Below are 16,139 nucleotides of genomic sequence, written 5' to 3' on the forward strand. Positions count from 1 at the left end.
TATATATACAGATTTTTCCTCCAGTCTCCCACATTCTCATTTGTGTTACAATTTATGCTTCCTTATTCTCCAAACCAGAATCCAAACCACCCATTTAAAAGGAGAAACAACGTGCTGAATTTTGAACCTGGTTCTTTTCCTCCTGTTGGGCTGGGTATCCAATCTGAAATGAGGGAGGGAGTATCAGGCTGATCTGAATTTACTTCACATTCTCTGGGACGGATTATTTGGGCACAGCACCACATGTAAATCAAGAGAGAGCTTCACAACCAGACCCATTCTGCAGAGGAAAGAGCCAATTCTCCTTTCACATGAACTTTGGTGAGAAAAGACTGTGTATCCCTGGACAATATCATGCAAGGAAATATAAAAACGTGAGGCTGAAGAGCGTGGGAGAAATCAGCTTTTATAGTTTGCTTTAAAAAGGCTGGTGCTTAGAGGGATGGGAAATGTGCTGTTCATCCCCCAAAGAGGAACTTTAGAGGGTTCCAGTTTCCTTTCAGATCCAAATGTCACCTTATTCTTGCACACAGTGCCTGAAGTCCAAACTGAAATGACGGATGACTTTGCATTAACAAAACCTCAAACAAAACAAAACAAGAAATGGATGTGCCTTTTCAGGTTGGTATAAAACACCAAGCCAGGACATGTAATTTTTCCACAAAAGGACGGTATTCTCCACAGCTTCATCGGTGCTTGTTAGTGACCTCATTCTAAAGCAAAGGAAGATCAGAGCCTAATTACTGTCCTTCTGCCAGGGGCTCTGCTACCTTCTCTGTGGAGATCTGTTGCGATTACTGCCTTTTCTTTACAGATCCTGCAGCTGGCAAAGGCAGATCTCATCTTTGTTCAAGGCTCAACCATGTGCAAATCAAGAAAACCTCACAATTGTAAATACACTTTCAAGGGAAGAAGTCCACAACATGGCCTGCCCAGGGAGGTGGTAGACTCACCCTCCTTGAAGACTTTTAAACTGAGATTGGACATGGCACTTAGTGCCATGATCTAGTGAATGGACTGGAGTTGGACCAAGGGTTGGACCTGATGACCTCTGAGGTCTTTTCGAACCCAGTCAATTCTGTGATTCTGTGAACATCAGAAGATAAAGTTGCACAGGACAAAGTAAACTGATCTAATGGCTCGCCACTGTCAAAAAAGGGAAGGTTCCATTTCACACACATAGATTTTTCCCTTATCCCATCTCTGGTTGCATGCTAGTGTTATTATATTTTACCAATTCACTGGATGATGCTGAGAACCAGTGCAACCCCCTGACCTGGAAGAAAATGAATCTTCCCCTACAGTCATTCGACCCTCTATCCAAAATAGGAGAAAAATATGGACTATTTTTCATTGATTCAGCAAGCTAAGCAGGACCAGAGCATGTTGATAAGCAACAGCACCGACACAAAAGAGGAGAGGCAGAGCAAGAGGAGAGGACAGAAGAACTGGCAGCAGGAAAGAGAAAATGAGAAGAAAGCGTGTGGAAGATCCTGCCTCTTCATGACAGCTCAGATGACCCTGTAATCACACCCCAAATGTGCCCATGAAATGTATTTCTTTGTTCCTGCATTTACTTTCTTGGTTACACTGCTAAGTTCGGAAAAGAGCTTGCTGTGACAGCAACTTTGCACTTTTAAGACGTGATTTTCTCCATATGATTCTGGAAGCAACGAAGCTTCCAGGTACTTTTGGTGAACTTCAGGTTTTAAGGATGTCAATGCATCCTTAAGTCTAAAATAACTGCCCTTCAGCACAAGAACACTGAATATTTATGGATCCCTGAAGAGAAAATGTTAAAGAGCTCACAGCTGACAGCATTTTAATAGGATGCCCGAACTAGATCCATGCCTATTTTCCAGCAAGTGACTGGGTTTGCTTGCTAATAGGCAGAAATAAACACATACACTTGTTTTCTATGTACAGATGATTATTATTTAATAGCTAATTAGAAGCTGCACCCAGTGACCTTCTTCTAGGCAGACCACCCCTTAGCCTAGACAGAGAAGTAGTTATGTCCCACTGGAGATACCTGCTCTGTTGAATGCACAGGGAACCAGGGCTGGCAGTCTTGAAGAGACAACCTTGTGCCGCGAAGGCTCCTAAGTTCAGCTAAAGAGCTGAAAAGTTTGTCTGAATGCCTTCCACACCTCACCAGAGGCTTCCAGTTCATCCTGCTTGTCCATGCATCCCTGCCTAACTCCCTTCTGTCCACACATCTTCCATGCTGCAAATCCACCCAGTCCTCAAGAGCCGACTGCAAGTTCCCATTCCCAAAGGCCTTCTGTGTGCAATGGCATGAAGGTTTATTCACTTGTGTTGCAATGGTAAGACCCAAGGGAATGGCAGAAGATGTGCCAGGGGAGGTTTAGGTTGGACATTAGGAAAAGGTTCTTCACCCAGAGGGTGGTGGAACAATGGAACAGGCTCCCCAGGGAGGCAGTCTTGGCCTTAAGCCTGACAGTGTTCAAAGAGTGTTTGGACAACGCCCTCAGACACATGGTGTGGATTTTGGGGTTGGCCTATGCAAGGACAGGATTTGGACTCTATGGTCCTTGTGGGTCCCTTTCAACTCAGGACATACATTCTATGAAATGTGGCCTCAACATCCTTCCCTGCACAGCAGTCACCTTTATGGGTTCCCCAGGTTTGCTTTGCCTACCTGGTTATCATCACCTCTGCCAGTGCACCCTCATGTAGGTAGAACTGCCACAGAGAGCAAAAGCAGCTCAGCATGCACGGAGATCATGTTGTGTAGTCACACAGGCAACATTGGAGAGGATTTAGGGTGACCACTGCATTACAGCAATCAATTTACTCAGGGGCCAAAAGACCTCTACGAGGAATTAAGGTTTACGGAGATGTGTTGGAAAATGATTTATCTTGGTTTCAAGGATGCTACAAGGAATGTGAAATAAAGAAAAATATCATGCTCGGAAGAAAATCAGTGTGTTGTAACTTGTAATGCAATATTAGAGACAGTTAAACCCTTTTCTGTAGTTCCCAAACACTTGCCTGGAACATCATTTGTAGAAAGCAACAGTTTTCCAGTTTCCACATGCCAAACATACCTTTCTTCCCTCTGGGAGGAATAATATTCCCTCCATTGGGCAAATTTTCTATGAGGAACGGAGATAAAAAACAATCGACCGATCAATCAAATAAACAAAAATCTTAGTAGAGCTAGATACGTCTGCTCTGAAATTCACCTGTCAAACTACAACTCCCTGACTTTTGAAATCAAGACAGTGAACATAGACCAAAAGACCATAACAGAAAATTAAATAATGGGAGGTCCTGGAGGGACAAAGATACACTTTCTGATCCCTAATTCTGGGGTGGTCTGTTGATAGGGATGATTCGTTTCTACTCCAGCATCTTTGGTGTTTTCTAGAGACAGTGAAACACATTGAGTTGCTCTTGTTTTAAATGCCAGAGATTCTTTGTATATATAACCGAGACACCTTCTGGAATTATTTTAAAGCAAAACCAAAATTATCCCCAAGGCTTATGCTCAATTCCAAGTAAAAATTTTAAATGAACTTAAGACAAGCCCTGTTGAAGGTGATGGCAACAACAGTGCACATACAGTCCTATGTGGCTTTAGTATTACTCTGGCCTTGCAAGCAACGTACTATAGTGAGATAATGCTGTTACCAGCCTAAGTAGGTCTGTGTCACAGGACATGGGCTGTCAATGACCTCTACTTACCAAATATTGTGTTTTAAGCAAGTTTGAAAATAATACTCAGAGCAGCCCAACTTGGGTCACCCAGGCTTTTGAAAAGAATTGAGTTTCCAATTTCTGGCAAGAAAGAAGATAACCAATTTTAGAGTATATTAGTCTGGATGGAAAACTGCAATGCAAACCATGGCAGAAATGGAGCCATGGGTATGTTTTATCTGGCAGCTGAAGGATGGCTCCTACCCATTCAAAAAGTGACATTTCAGAGAAGTCTTTGGTTCATTTAGAGAGGGAGCTGGGTACTTTTATGGAGGATTATAATTTCTGAGATATATTTTCCTGCTGTTTTTTCCTGCTATTATTTCTAAGGCCCAACATATCCCTGTCAGCCCAAAGTCCTGTTACAGAAACAGGCATCACCTCAATGAGATGCTTCAGTCCTCCCATAGCTCCATGAAGGTTCCTGTGTAGAACTCACAGATGGCTTGAGGCTAAGTCAGTCCTAACATTAATTTTGCATGTAAGCTCTAATAAGTAATTACAGAAGGAGTATATAGAAAGGATCTGTTCGGTGGCCTCCTCACAGCATGAAATCAGGGCCAGGGCAAAGATCTTTGGGACATCGTGAGAAATTAAGTTCATCTCTGCCTTGCTGGTACTGCAGAACTGCCTGTTACAACATCATCCCACTTAACGCAGGTGCTCAGCTGGGTTAGACATTGTTGTCTCAGGCTCTTGTCTCCAGGACCAGCTTCCAGGTACACAACAGAGACAATTTAGATGCAGTAGCAAAAGGGCAGGTGAAGACGAAGAATGTTATTGCCAGGCCAGACAGGTATGTTTCTGAGAAAGCAAACTATGAGGATGTACGGTATTGAGAAAAATAAACCCTGTTTACAAGAGCTTGGTGAGTCACATCATCGCAACAGCTCAGAGACAGACATCCCGGAGCACTTATGCAAATGCCAGACATCATGTTTGAACAAAAGGTTACTCAGTAACATAAGCTGAAGTAACCTGAAGCTTTTACTGCTAATGAAGCATTTAACTTCCATCTCAAAATGGGGCTGTGAGGAATTTAGCACTTTTTGTAACTCAATTCATGATGGATTCAGTGACATAAAAATAACAGCATCCTCTATCTCCCTCATCTGAGATGGAAGACTTAGATTTAGTTTTTTTTTTTTTCCTTTCTTTTTTAATCTAGAATTTCTAATTGACAGAAAAACTTAGAATAGATCTTAATTTTTGCTTGTTTCTTTTCATTATGGGATGAAGCAGCTAGAGAACAGTGACAGCATGAGACGCAGGCTGTACTGAGCAAAAATGCTACCTAGCCTGTCTTACACCAGTGAAGAAGTTAAGACATTGCAATTTTAGGTCTTCTTTTTGCACAGATAAGAATATTGTTTTCTAAATGGCACACTGAAAAATGCATATGGAATAGAGACAGTTACTTTCCAGACAACCTTCCACTGGAAGTTGTTCCTTTAGTCCAGACTGTGGTCCATGAGACCAACCTTTGTGGTCTGAAGTTGTAATGCAAAATCAAATTAAGCACAGCAATTTGCAGACTTCACAGTTCTAATACACATGAACCACAGGGAACTTTAGAGTTGACAGAGATTTGTGGTTGCTCAGAGGTTTGGAAGCCACTGACACAAGTAATCCATCCACTTCATCCCAAGCCTCATTCAAAGACACTGTCAAACAGTGAGGAGGTAATGATGTGAAAGATTTTTGATCAGAGGTGAAAATAAGAAGTAACAAAAGCTGTCTCTACACTGATACGACGTTTAGATGACTGAACCCCAGCTGCAGGCTCCAACTGTCCCGACCCCTGCAGAGATATGTAGACAAGTCTTCCTGGCGACCTCCTGCAGCAAGAAGAGATCAGATCCAAACCCCCCATGGTGGCATCACAGCTTGTTGGGAGCTCATATTGCTGAGATATAGAGTTTTTGCGGAAAGTATATCTTTTTCAGCACCTTTTCACTGAAGATGAGTCTATTGGCAGAAAAAATGAAGCAGTAGTTTTAAAGGGAAGATATAGACATTAATGTTTATAAATATGTAAAGGGTGTCATTAGGAGGGAGACAGGCTCTTCTCAGTGACAAACAATGGTAGGACAAGGGGCAAGGGGTATATACTGGAACGCAGGAGGTTCCACCTAAATATGAGAAGAAACTTGTTCTCAGTGAGGGTGGCAGAGCCTGGCCCAGGCTGCCCAGGGAGGTTGTGGAGTCTCCTTCTCTGCAGACATTCAAACCCGCCTGGACACCTTCCTGTGTAACCTCATCTGGGTGTTCCTGCTCCATGGGGGGATTGCACTGGATGAGCTTTCCACGTCCCTTCCAACCCCTGACATTCTGTGATACCGTGTGATTCCATGAAACAATTCTGGGGGGGTAAGGATGGAGGGAGCAGGAGAAAGAAATGAGTTAGAACATGCCGTCAGCTGTCCAGGTCAGGAGGGCTAATGAGATCTGGAGTAAGGCAAGCTCTCTACACACAGACATAGCTATGTCAGGGACTTGACTATCAGCCTACTCAAAAGGAGGCCAACAGACTCATCAAACCATTGTGTTCTGAGGTTGCCATTTCACACCAGCCTAAGCCAGTGCTCTCCCCTTCCTTCCCTCCTGCAGCTGCTCATTCCCATCTATTCCCTTTGTGCCATCCCCACAGCCCCCCAGACCACTTTGTTCCTCTGTGTAATAGTCCAGAAGTAAATTTAATGTCACAAAAAATTGTTTTGGGAGCATGAGGTTGCCATATGGTCATCCTAGTCTGGTATAAATCTGTGTTGAAGCTGATAGGGTTGCAGTATGACATGACCCTCCCTGCCCTAGGTAGACACTTTTGCTCCTGTACCTACGTCTATACTTGCAAGTAAAATGGGATAGAGCATGGGGTTTGAGCCCCATCTTGTGATCACCAATGCTTTTTATTTGTTAATATATTTGACATGGTTTCAGCTTCTCACAGATGTCGAAGGGCCACAGACAACCCCTGGGACACAAAATGGATGAGATGTGTGTTAGGGGAAAAAAAAAAAAGAGTTTAGTCCTGTGGACTTGAACAGTTCTGTGCTGCCTTCCCTCCTGGAATGGTGCACAGCTCATTTTATTTACTATTATAGACCTGATTCAGATGAAAGCTGGTGACACTGCAAATTCCAGTACAAAAGAAGAGGCTGGTCTTTGATTTTGGGCAACACCTTCCATAGGCTGGAAAAGTAATCCTAGGACAAGTAATGGAAACAGCAAAAATCCATGTCTAAAAACACCAAGAAAGCAAAATATGCTGTGAACATGTCTAATGAAAGGAAACTCTAAACATTGTAGTGGTTTCTTAGTGAACTTCAGTTTTTGCAGGATTTTACTAAGTGAAGAAGTTTTAGATTTCTTTTGGAGAAGGGGAGAAATTTGATTCTGTTGCTGAGACAGAAATACTCATTTAGGCAGAGATGGTTTAAAACAGAAATCTCTCCACAATTTAAAGGTCGCTCTCACACTCCTAATGTTAGAAAACTTGCACAGCTGAAAAGGAAACTACCTACATTACAGTAATGGTTTACAGCTCCTTTTGAAATTGCACAGAAACCATCACGAGTTTCTGCATGAGGTCAAATAAGAGGGGCAGAGAAGAAGCCACACTACACATTCAAAAATCCCAAAACCCAACAAAGGTCAGCAGTTCAGCAGTTTTCTTTCAGTTGTCAGTGTGTAAAAGACACGTAAATCGAACAACTGAGAATCAAATAAGTTAGTGCAAGGATGTTGTTATCACCTGCTCCTAGTAATGCAACTGAGGCGAGACAGCATGGAAACCAGAGAGAGGACTTCAAGTTTAAGAAAGATCTGGGGTAAAAGAAGCTGAAGGCATGTTCTTCAGGGAGATAAAGGGTGGGAGTTATTTCCATCTTCATCCATGACCAAATACCCCCAAATTTTGGATCTCTAAGGAAGAATGGTCCAATATCTCAGCATTAGGAGTGTTTGGCTAGCTTTTGAGTTGAATAACTGTGTTGTTGGGTTTTGTTTGTTCATTTGTTTAATCCAGATGTGAGTATCACAGGGAACAGGGTGAGAGACTGACTGCCATGCTTGGGTTGGCATCAGACACCTATTTCACCTCTCAAAGAGTCCCCAGACTTTGGAAGTAACCTATTCCTTTCCTAAACTGAAGGGAGATGGGGTGACTACACACATGCAGATTTTGTTCACTTTAACCTTTTGCCATGATGTGCTGGGTGTTGGGAGATGCCATTTGTCTAGACATGAATCACATCTTGATGAGAGTTATAAAAGTTATAGTAAATATCAACTCTTTGTAATCAGTGACAACTGTGTAATGGCAACTTAGTGAAATTCTGTCTACAGCATCCATTGAGTAGTCTTCCATGTCTTCTTCTCCAGACTGTTCAGGTGGAAGAAAGAGAAATGGACGTAAACAGAGGGAAATAAAAAGAAGCATTTAGTGCTGTTCTATTAAAGGAGACACAGATACACCAAAGGTTTCACTCGGACCATGAGATCATTATTTCAGAATCTAGTTGCTGGTCTCCAAAACTAAGTGCTAAGTGCCTGAGCACCTGGCATTGAGTATCTGGAGTGGCAAAAAGGACAATAAACCTGGAAGTAAGCAAGGCTTGAGAGTCAGCCTTCAGGCTGTTACATCCCAAACACCATAAGAATCTCTGATGCATAAATTAAAAGGCTTCATGGGAGGGGAGGCAAGGAGTCCGGTCTGCTCTTCAGACAGATGCACAAGCTGAGAAGGACAAAAATAACATGGCAAGTGTCTCTTTTGGTAAGCAGTGCCACTTGTAGAGGGCAAACAGCAGTGCTGCTTCCTGAGAAAAGCAGAGCGCCAGGTGTGAGCTTGTAACTTACACATTCTTAAAATTATCCTCATCAAGACTGTTATTCTTGGTTTGGTTTGGGTTTTTTTAAACCTTTCTTATACCATGTTGTTGGAAAGAACCGTTAAGAAGTACCCAGAAGTCAACACAGTGGGCATTTAGGGGATGTTAACTTGTTCCAGTCTGGTGATTCTGATCCGGTCACACTATAAGAAATTACTCATTTTGAGTTATGGCTTGGAGAACTTCACCAGCTGATTTACCCTGAGGTCTGACAGGAACTGTGAAGTCTCTATCACTCAGCTTCAGATGATCCTTCAAAACACAAGACTAGTAGAGCTGTACGACCAAGTATTCTACAATGTATTTCACCAAGGAGTCTTTTTTTCTATACAATCTTGACTTGTTCAAGCTTCCTGATGGTACCAAAGTATTCTTTCGCATCCTGTCTGTCCTGCTGAGATAAGGAGGTTCCCTAGGAGCACAGTTCAAATCTATGTACCAAAAAGTGCTGACAATTTTTGGCCACTTCGCAGTCTAATTCAAATTTTGAGCTGAGTTCTGCCATGTTTCTATTTGAGATGTATTAAATAGAGGTTGGAAAACAGTGAAATTTCACCAGTGATGATCCTTCAGGATGCACAAGGGTGGCATACCCACATATGGATGTTCTTATATTGGATGATATTGACCATGGATCTGGTCAAACTCTGAGCAAAACTATTGGTGTAACTGTGAAATGCTTCCCAGTGAGCATTGCTCAGTTCACACTTAATCAGGAGCTTTATTATACCCAACCTGTTACCTCCCCTTATCATCAGTGGGTGTTTGCAATGTGCAGTAGCAAAGGACTCATTTTGTCGTATGACCTACAGCTCCAATAGCAAGTGTTGCCCCGAAGGGCAAATTTCACATTGGCGATTTTAAAAGACATTACCAACTGAGAGCCAATACCTCCCAACGGGGGGAAAATTGTCATAAACAGGAGTCCCTCCCTAACTCTGAATCATCCTGCTGAGATGCAGGGATCCAATCACAAATCCTGTTAGCTCACGAGAAATCAATGCCTAATGTTTCTTTACCTTTAAATTATACATAGCCATGCAAATACACAGCTTATTGGGTTTTTTTTATATATACATTTAGTTATGTGTCCATCTAATTACACAGATACATGTAAAATATGCATGAATGTATGTGTTACACAGGGTCATTAAATCACCTGTACTTTAGACTTGTAGACACATACACATATGTGTGATATAGATATATCTCCTTCTCTCTCTCTACATATATGACTTGTAGGCAATTTTGTACAACTTAGAGCTTGACTCTTCTGCTTCGTAATTTGATGCTGTTGATTTCCTCTGATTATTTTTCACGTGGGAGAGGCTGTGGAGAGATTCAAGCCCCTTGTACAGTTCCCCAGATTTTAGACTTGTATTCTGATAGTAAGAAAAGTCTGACGACCCAGCCAGCTACTCACTGGAAGCACTGAGGGGTGGAAACTCTTGATCTTTGAGTGCAAACCAAATGGATTTTGGCACCAAGGGACATTTGACTGGGTCTTGGCTGAGTGTGTCATTTCTGAGCTAGCCCAATTAAAGACGTTGTTAGCACATATGACATTGTGTTGATATCTGTAGGGAAGTGTCTCCAAAGCTGAGTTCAATAGAGAAGGATTTATTCTCCTGATTCTTTCTTCCAAAAGTCGCACAGTATGGAGATTTTTTTAAAAGAATTGCTAATAAGATTTGTTTCCTTTAGAAACTTTATCTGTTACATAAAGAAGAATAGTTCCTAGTTTCTAGGACTCCCCAAGGTGAGGCTGACACAACAAGGTTCTGCAAGCTTAACTACAGATGTGGTGAATCCACCTGATATCACTATGTCAGAAAAAAAAAAACAGTGAAGAGTTTCTTTCTGTTTGAAAGGAAGACATGTTCTGCTAATTCTTTATTGACTATTTAATTGCTATTTGATACCAGAGCAGTGATGTCCTCTCCCGGTTTCTGAACATGTTGGGTCACGTGTTTAACCTGTTTCCATGTTCTGGTGGTCTGAATAATCCTTCAAGTTGAAAACAGGGGTAGTAACCAAAGTAACTATAGTAACTACATTACTCTGATGCAGCAGAGAAATGTCTCTGAGCAATCATCTGTAGAAACACATTTTAAAAAAATCAAGGGGATAACAATTGCATCTGGTCTTTGCAGCTAGCAATTCTGAAGAGCTCATTAAAAAAAAAAAAAAAAAGAATAAAAATAAAAGGATTTAAACTACATGACAAAGATTTGGAACATAAATAAGCCTGTGAATTTATCATCCAGATGCTGCAAGCTCATTGACAGAGAAGCTAACAAGAAGGTCTGTCTGCAAGATCGATGAAACCTAGTTCAGGAAAACGTACAGAATCATCAATATTAGCATTATTTGTTAGGTTCTTTATACTTTATGGTGTTTCTTTATTATGGTGAATTTTTTACTATTCTACGTCTATTCATCTGACATTGATACTGTTTTGTGTAGTAGAAAAATAATATATTAAGTCAGGAAGCTTTTCACATCAAGCAATACACAGAAAGCAGAAAAACAGCAAACCAGGAAATTCAAAATACTAGACCCCGTAGAGATGGTAAATGCAGTCTCTATTTTGCAGAGTCTTTCTTATGCAGTCTAAGTGAATATCTATGTTCCTTCTGTTCAAAAGGTACAGGAAATACTTAACGCTGTCTTCCTGAACCACACTCTCCACTCGTGTGAAACAGTTTCTTTTCAGGGATGCCAGTTTACTGTGGCTGAACCTCTTGGCTTCAAAGTGGACCACATAAGTATTCAATGAGAGAGAGATTTCCAATATTTTGCACTGAAATGAGAAAAGTAGACTGACTGTTTTGGCAAATCAAGGAAACTCTGAGTTCCTTCAAATTTTGTCTTCAGCTTGACTCAAGTTGGAAGTTATTAGGCATGACTTCTCTCGTTATGTTGACTGAGGCTGAGTTTTTTTGGCACTGAAATAATCAGTTATCTGCTTTTTCAGCTGTTTATAGAAATTGTAAATACCTGTTTTTTTGGTATGTGTGCTCTTTAAATGATGTACCAACAGCTGCTGCAGTTACTTCGCATTTTATGTCTTTATATCATACCAAGATCGTTGTCTCACAGGTCACACTAAAACAGTGAGAGATAAGAGGGTGGTGCAGACTGAGATTAACCCATTATAAGATTTCCCAGGGACATGGATGGTGGTCTTGTTGAGTTACGTGATGGCAAACATGGTCAGTAGTGAAGAAGAATCCCAGATTTTCTCTGGGTTTCTCAGCAACATTTCAAAAACAAAGGGCATCACCCCAGAAAAGGGATTTTCAAGGTGCTATGCCAAGGCTTAGAAGTGCTTGAGGAAGACATGCTTTTTGCTGAAGGGATAAACTGATCAAAGAGATAAGAAAGCATCATGCCCACAGAAGGAACCACATCTCTTCCAGCTTTAATTTGCACTGCCCATGCTGGACTTGATCATTTATTTGAAACTGCATCTTATCTTGCTAGCAAATAAAATGGGCCAGGGCCAATTTCTGGCCCTCACTGAACTGCACCTGAACCTTCTTATTCTGCACCACAGGTAGGCTGGCCTCGTCTGTGCTGTATCAGCACGCTCCTCAGCATCGTCTCAGACTTGACACAAGACCAAGACAGAACTAGAGCATCCAAATAAACACTCGATCTGGCCTGAGTAATCTCCTGGCCCCTTTTAGTTTACTAGAAAAGACAAAGCCTGAGAAACACGGCACTGGGAAGGTAATGGATGCTGAGCTGCAATTTGTAATATTTTTCATAACCTTCTACTAAGCTATTGCTTATGCATTTCCATGTGGCCTCCCTCTTCCCCTTGCATCTTCTGTGCAATCCCTAAGGTCTAGCTGAGGTCTTTCCTTTGCCCCCTGCAGCTACAAAAGGGACAGTTTATCCTCACCAATGGTGAGAAAGCTTTGACATTATTCTCAACAGTAGCAGGATTGTGTAACCTGGACAAAACAAGAGCTATCTGGCTTTGCTGAGGTCTATGTAAATAATGAGCCTCGCCACAAAAGTTAAAGAGTGATTCCACAGCAGCTTCCTTAACCTCAAACATTGCTGCTGCCGCTGGTCCAGTTCCAACAGGGATGGCTGAGTGCCAGGAACATGGAAAAACTGATATTAGCATTGCTTTATAGTGACATTTTTCTTTCATAATGAAAATTACAGGATATTCCACAGTGCTTGGTCAAAATATTTTGGGTGAGACCTGATCTCTCAGATCCAAGTGGGAAACTGAAGTCAGCCCATTCTACCCAACCTTGCTGCCCTAATTAAATAAAAAAATTGCTGCATGAGACTGAATACTCTTGCATACTATTTGCATGGACATAAACAAGCTGAAGTAGTTTGACACTGGAACCTATTCATTGTCCCTGAGGTCAGAACTGGGATCACACCCTCATCAATCCAACCTCATCCATACGATCAGATGGTGAGCGATGCTAGAATACCTTAACTGCAGCTATAAATCGGGTGTGGAAGCAGGCAGCCTGTCATTCTCTGGAGAGAAACACTGACAGAAGTTGCATTCTAATATCTGATTTTACACCATTGCTCCTTGTTTAAACAGATCAACGCAGATCAGGCTGATCAGGCTGGCAGAAAAAAAAAAGAACCCTGAAGAAACATGTTTGTTGAAAAGCAACTGAGAGTTTGGTGGATTATGTAATGTTGCAGAAAGTAACTGCATAGCTTAATTTTATGGTTTCCATGGAAACCATCAAAATGAAAGGTAAAGGAGTTCACCGTTCTTGGCTCCGAGGAGCGAATCTCTTGGTTGAGATGTGCGTTTGGGGGAGAGGGGATTTTACCTGTCTCGCCTTGTTTTGGAGCAAAATAAACCTTTTGCAATGCTCAGTGCTGTTTTTTAAGGCGTCTCTGCTGTTCCTGGCCCCAGCAAGGCTGCACAAGAACCTCATATGCAGATAGAGCCGCACGAATTTTACCTGTGACACAATCAGGTAGAGGTCCCATCCAAGCTCATGTGGGTTGTCGGTGTGACAGTGAGCAACTTGTTTTCCATGGAAGATTTTTGCTAACAGAAAAACACCCACTCTTGCCTCATTCAAGATAAAGAACAAAAAAAAAGTGAGAAAACAACAAAGCTGGCAAGAGTCACTGCAGATGCAAAGGTTTCTGGCTATTTCTGTTAGTTCTGTGAAAGACCAGAGCCAGTTCTGCTCTTCTCTTTGCTGGGGCTTAGCCTGGCAAATCTCAGTGGTGTTAACCCAAAGACTCCTGCTGACCTTGGTGCGTTGTGGATCTGCTGCCATATGTCCTTGGATGTCGTAGCTGAGGTGATGGAGACAGGTTTGAGCGTGGGCTTAGGCAGGCCAAACCCATTAGACCACCCATAGCTTTGTCTCAGATACCAAGATGGAGAGACTGGTGGATGGATAGAGAGGCTGCAACACACTGAATTAACATCTCCAGGCAACATGGGGAAGAATAAGGACCACTTGTCCCTCTCCCACCAGAGAACCATAGGACATGGCCAGAAACTCCATTATAGGAAGAGCAAAAGCTTTACATCAGGGGCAATGGGCAGGTGTGATCTTCAGAGGAATCTTAGACCTATATGTAACTGAAAGTGTGAATGCACCTTCAACAAATCTGTTTCTTCGTTTGAAATTTATAACCTATAATGACATCAAATAATAATATTATAGCATCACACACTCTAAGAAGTATTTGTTACTGTCCTGCAATTTTTGTTATGGCTGTATTAGTACACCCTTGTATGAAAAAGTTGATGCAAACAATCCAAAAGCAAAATGAAAGGAGCAATGTGCAAGCAAGAGTGATGAGGTTCTGTTAATAAGGGAAACAGCTTATTCTTTCTTTTAAAACTCAACCTCTAGTCATTTTTCTCCTACCTGATTATCCCACAGAGCTTTGACACAGCTGAATTTAATGGTGGTTTTGGCAGTCTACTGATCTGGGATGATTTTCAAGTAGTCATGAGACTCTTAGATCTCAGGTGAAAAAGATATATCTTGTTTCAGCAATGAGCAACGATGTAAAATGTGGCATGGGTGAAACCAGAAGACAAATACAGATGGTCTCAAACATTTCCCTTCTCTTCAAACTCATGTCATTATTTTGTCAGTCTCCTGGTTTCTTCTCAGCCTGACTCAGCATTTTTCTTGTTCTGAGTTGGCCGTTTCGGTCCAACAAGCACCGGCATTGATAACAAAACAGCCAAGTTTGAAATCTGCAGTTGAGTCTCTCCTTTTGTCTCCTTCTAAAAGACAGGGAAATGGGAAAAGCCAGCAAATTCCAAGTATTTCAAACTCAGTCTGGTCATTGTTCATGTGCCTGGCCACGATGCCTTGGAGAAGCCAGCTGATGGTTCTTCTGTGGTATCGTTCTGGAGCAGGAAATACTAGTTCAACAAAACCAAAAAGTTTGGGAAGTGTTCATTGCTCTGAGCATGAATTCCTATGTACCACACATGTACTTAAAACCTCAAAAAACAAAAGGCTTTGCTTTATCAACTCAGCTTGGGTGCCTCAGTTGGAAAGCGTTTCTCTGTAGGATCCATAAAAATCCCATGGGATTCTTTAGAGAGTGATTGATTTGGAGGATCTTAGCTGCTCTGAACACAGAGTTCAGATGAAACTGGTGCTGTCTGTCATGCCTGGGTGTGTGTTGTGCCCCTTTCTGTACTACCTGTATCTAGCTCCCTTTTGTTACATGATGCTACACTAATCCCAGCAATAAAGTTCACTCAGTCCTGAAAGCAAGTGCTTTTACAGTATTCTTAAACTTATGCAAACTATACAGATACAGGTGGGGCTGGGAGGAATTTGGGGTCCATCTGTTCTTAAACCCACTGAGCTGCTCTGCCCGCGATACTGACGGGAAGTAACAGATGAGCAAAAGTCACTCACAAATGTTTCTAGAACCGAGCCCTAAGGGTTCAATTCCTCACTTCTAATTACCAAGTCCCTCCTCCCTGTGCATTCAGTTCATTTTCTTGTTCTAACACATTGTCATCAGAGCTGCAAGCAAGCTACCAGCTTATCAAGTTGCTACGGAGCAGCTTGGCCATGGCAATTACCCATGAGCTCTTTCTTAAAAAATCAAGACCATGAGGCAAACCCATCTATTTTTGCCTAATAGTAGCACTGGATACTAGCTACTACATGTTTTTCACACACTTGGAGCAGACAATTTGCCTGTAACTACAAATTAACCAGTGCATGGAAGCTTCCCAAGTGGAGCCTCTTTCCAAATGAACAGAGTAGCTGTACTACATTTGCATTCTTCCTTTAACTGTTGTGAAACACCCTGCTCCTTGTTAGTCCCATGCTCTGATATATTTTTCTTGGAGTGTGGCATGGGAACTAGGTGCCAGAAATCCTTTGGGTATCTGAGCTCTAATATATACAAATACAGTTACTATTTTAAAAGGCTGAGAAAACAAGACTGAAGCAGACATGCAAGTATTTTCTTCCTTATTTACATAATCTATCCAACAACTTGCCCCCAGTGTAACTCTGATGG

At 41.8% G+C, this 16,139-nt stretch overlaps 1 long non-coding RNA gene across 1 annotated transcript in view; it reads right to left on the bottom strand.

Annotated features, from left to right (window-relative positions):
• LOC110354911 (uncharacterized) overlaps positions 1–16,139 on the bottom strand; it is a 91,941-nt gene that overhangs the window by 27,648 nt on the left and 48,154 nt on the right. The gene's annotated exons all lie outside the window — the stretch shown is intronic.

Source organism: Columba livia, chromosome 1 (assembly GCF_036013475.1).
Source record: "Columba livia isolate bColLiv1 breed racing homer chromosome 1, bColLiv1.pat.W.v2, whole genome shotgun sequence".
In the NCBI taxonomy this organism is placed as follows: Eukaryota; Metazoa; Chordata; class Aves; order Columbiformes; family Columbidae; genus Columba; species Columba livia.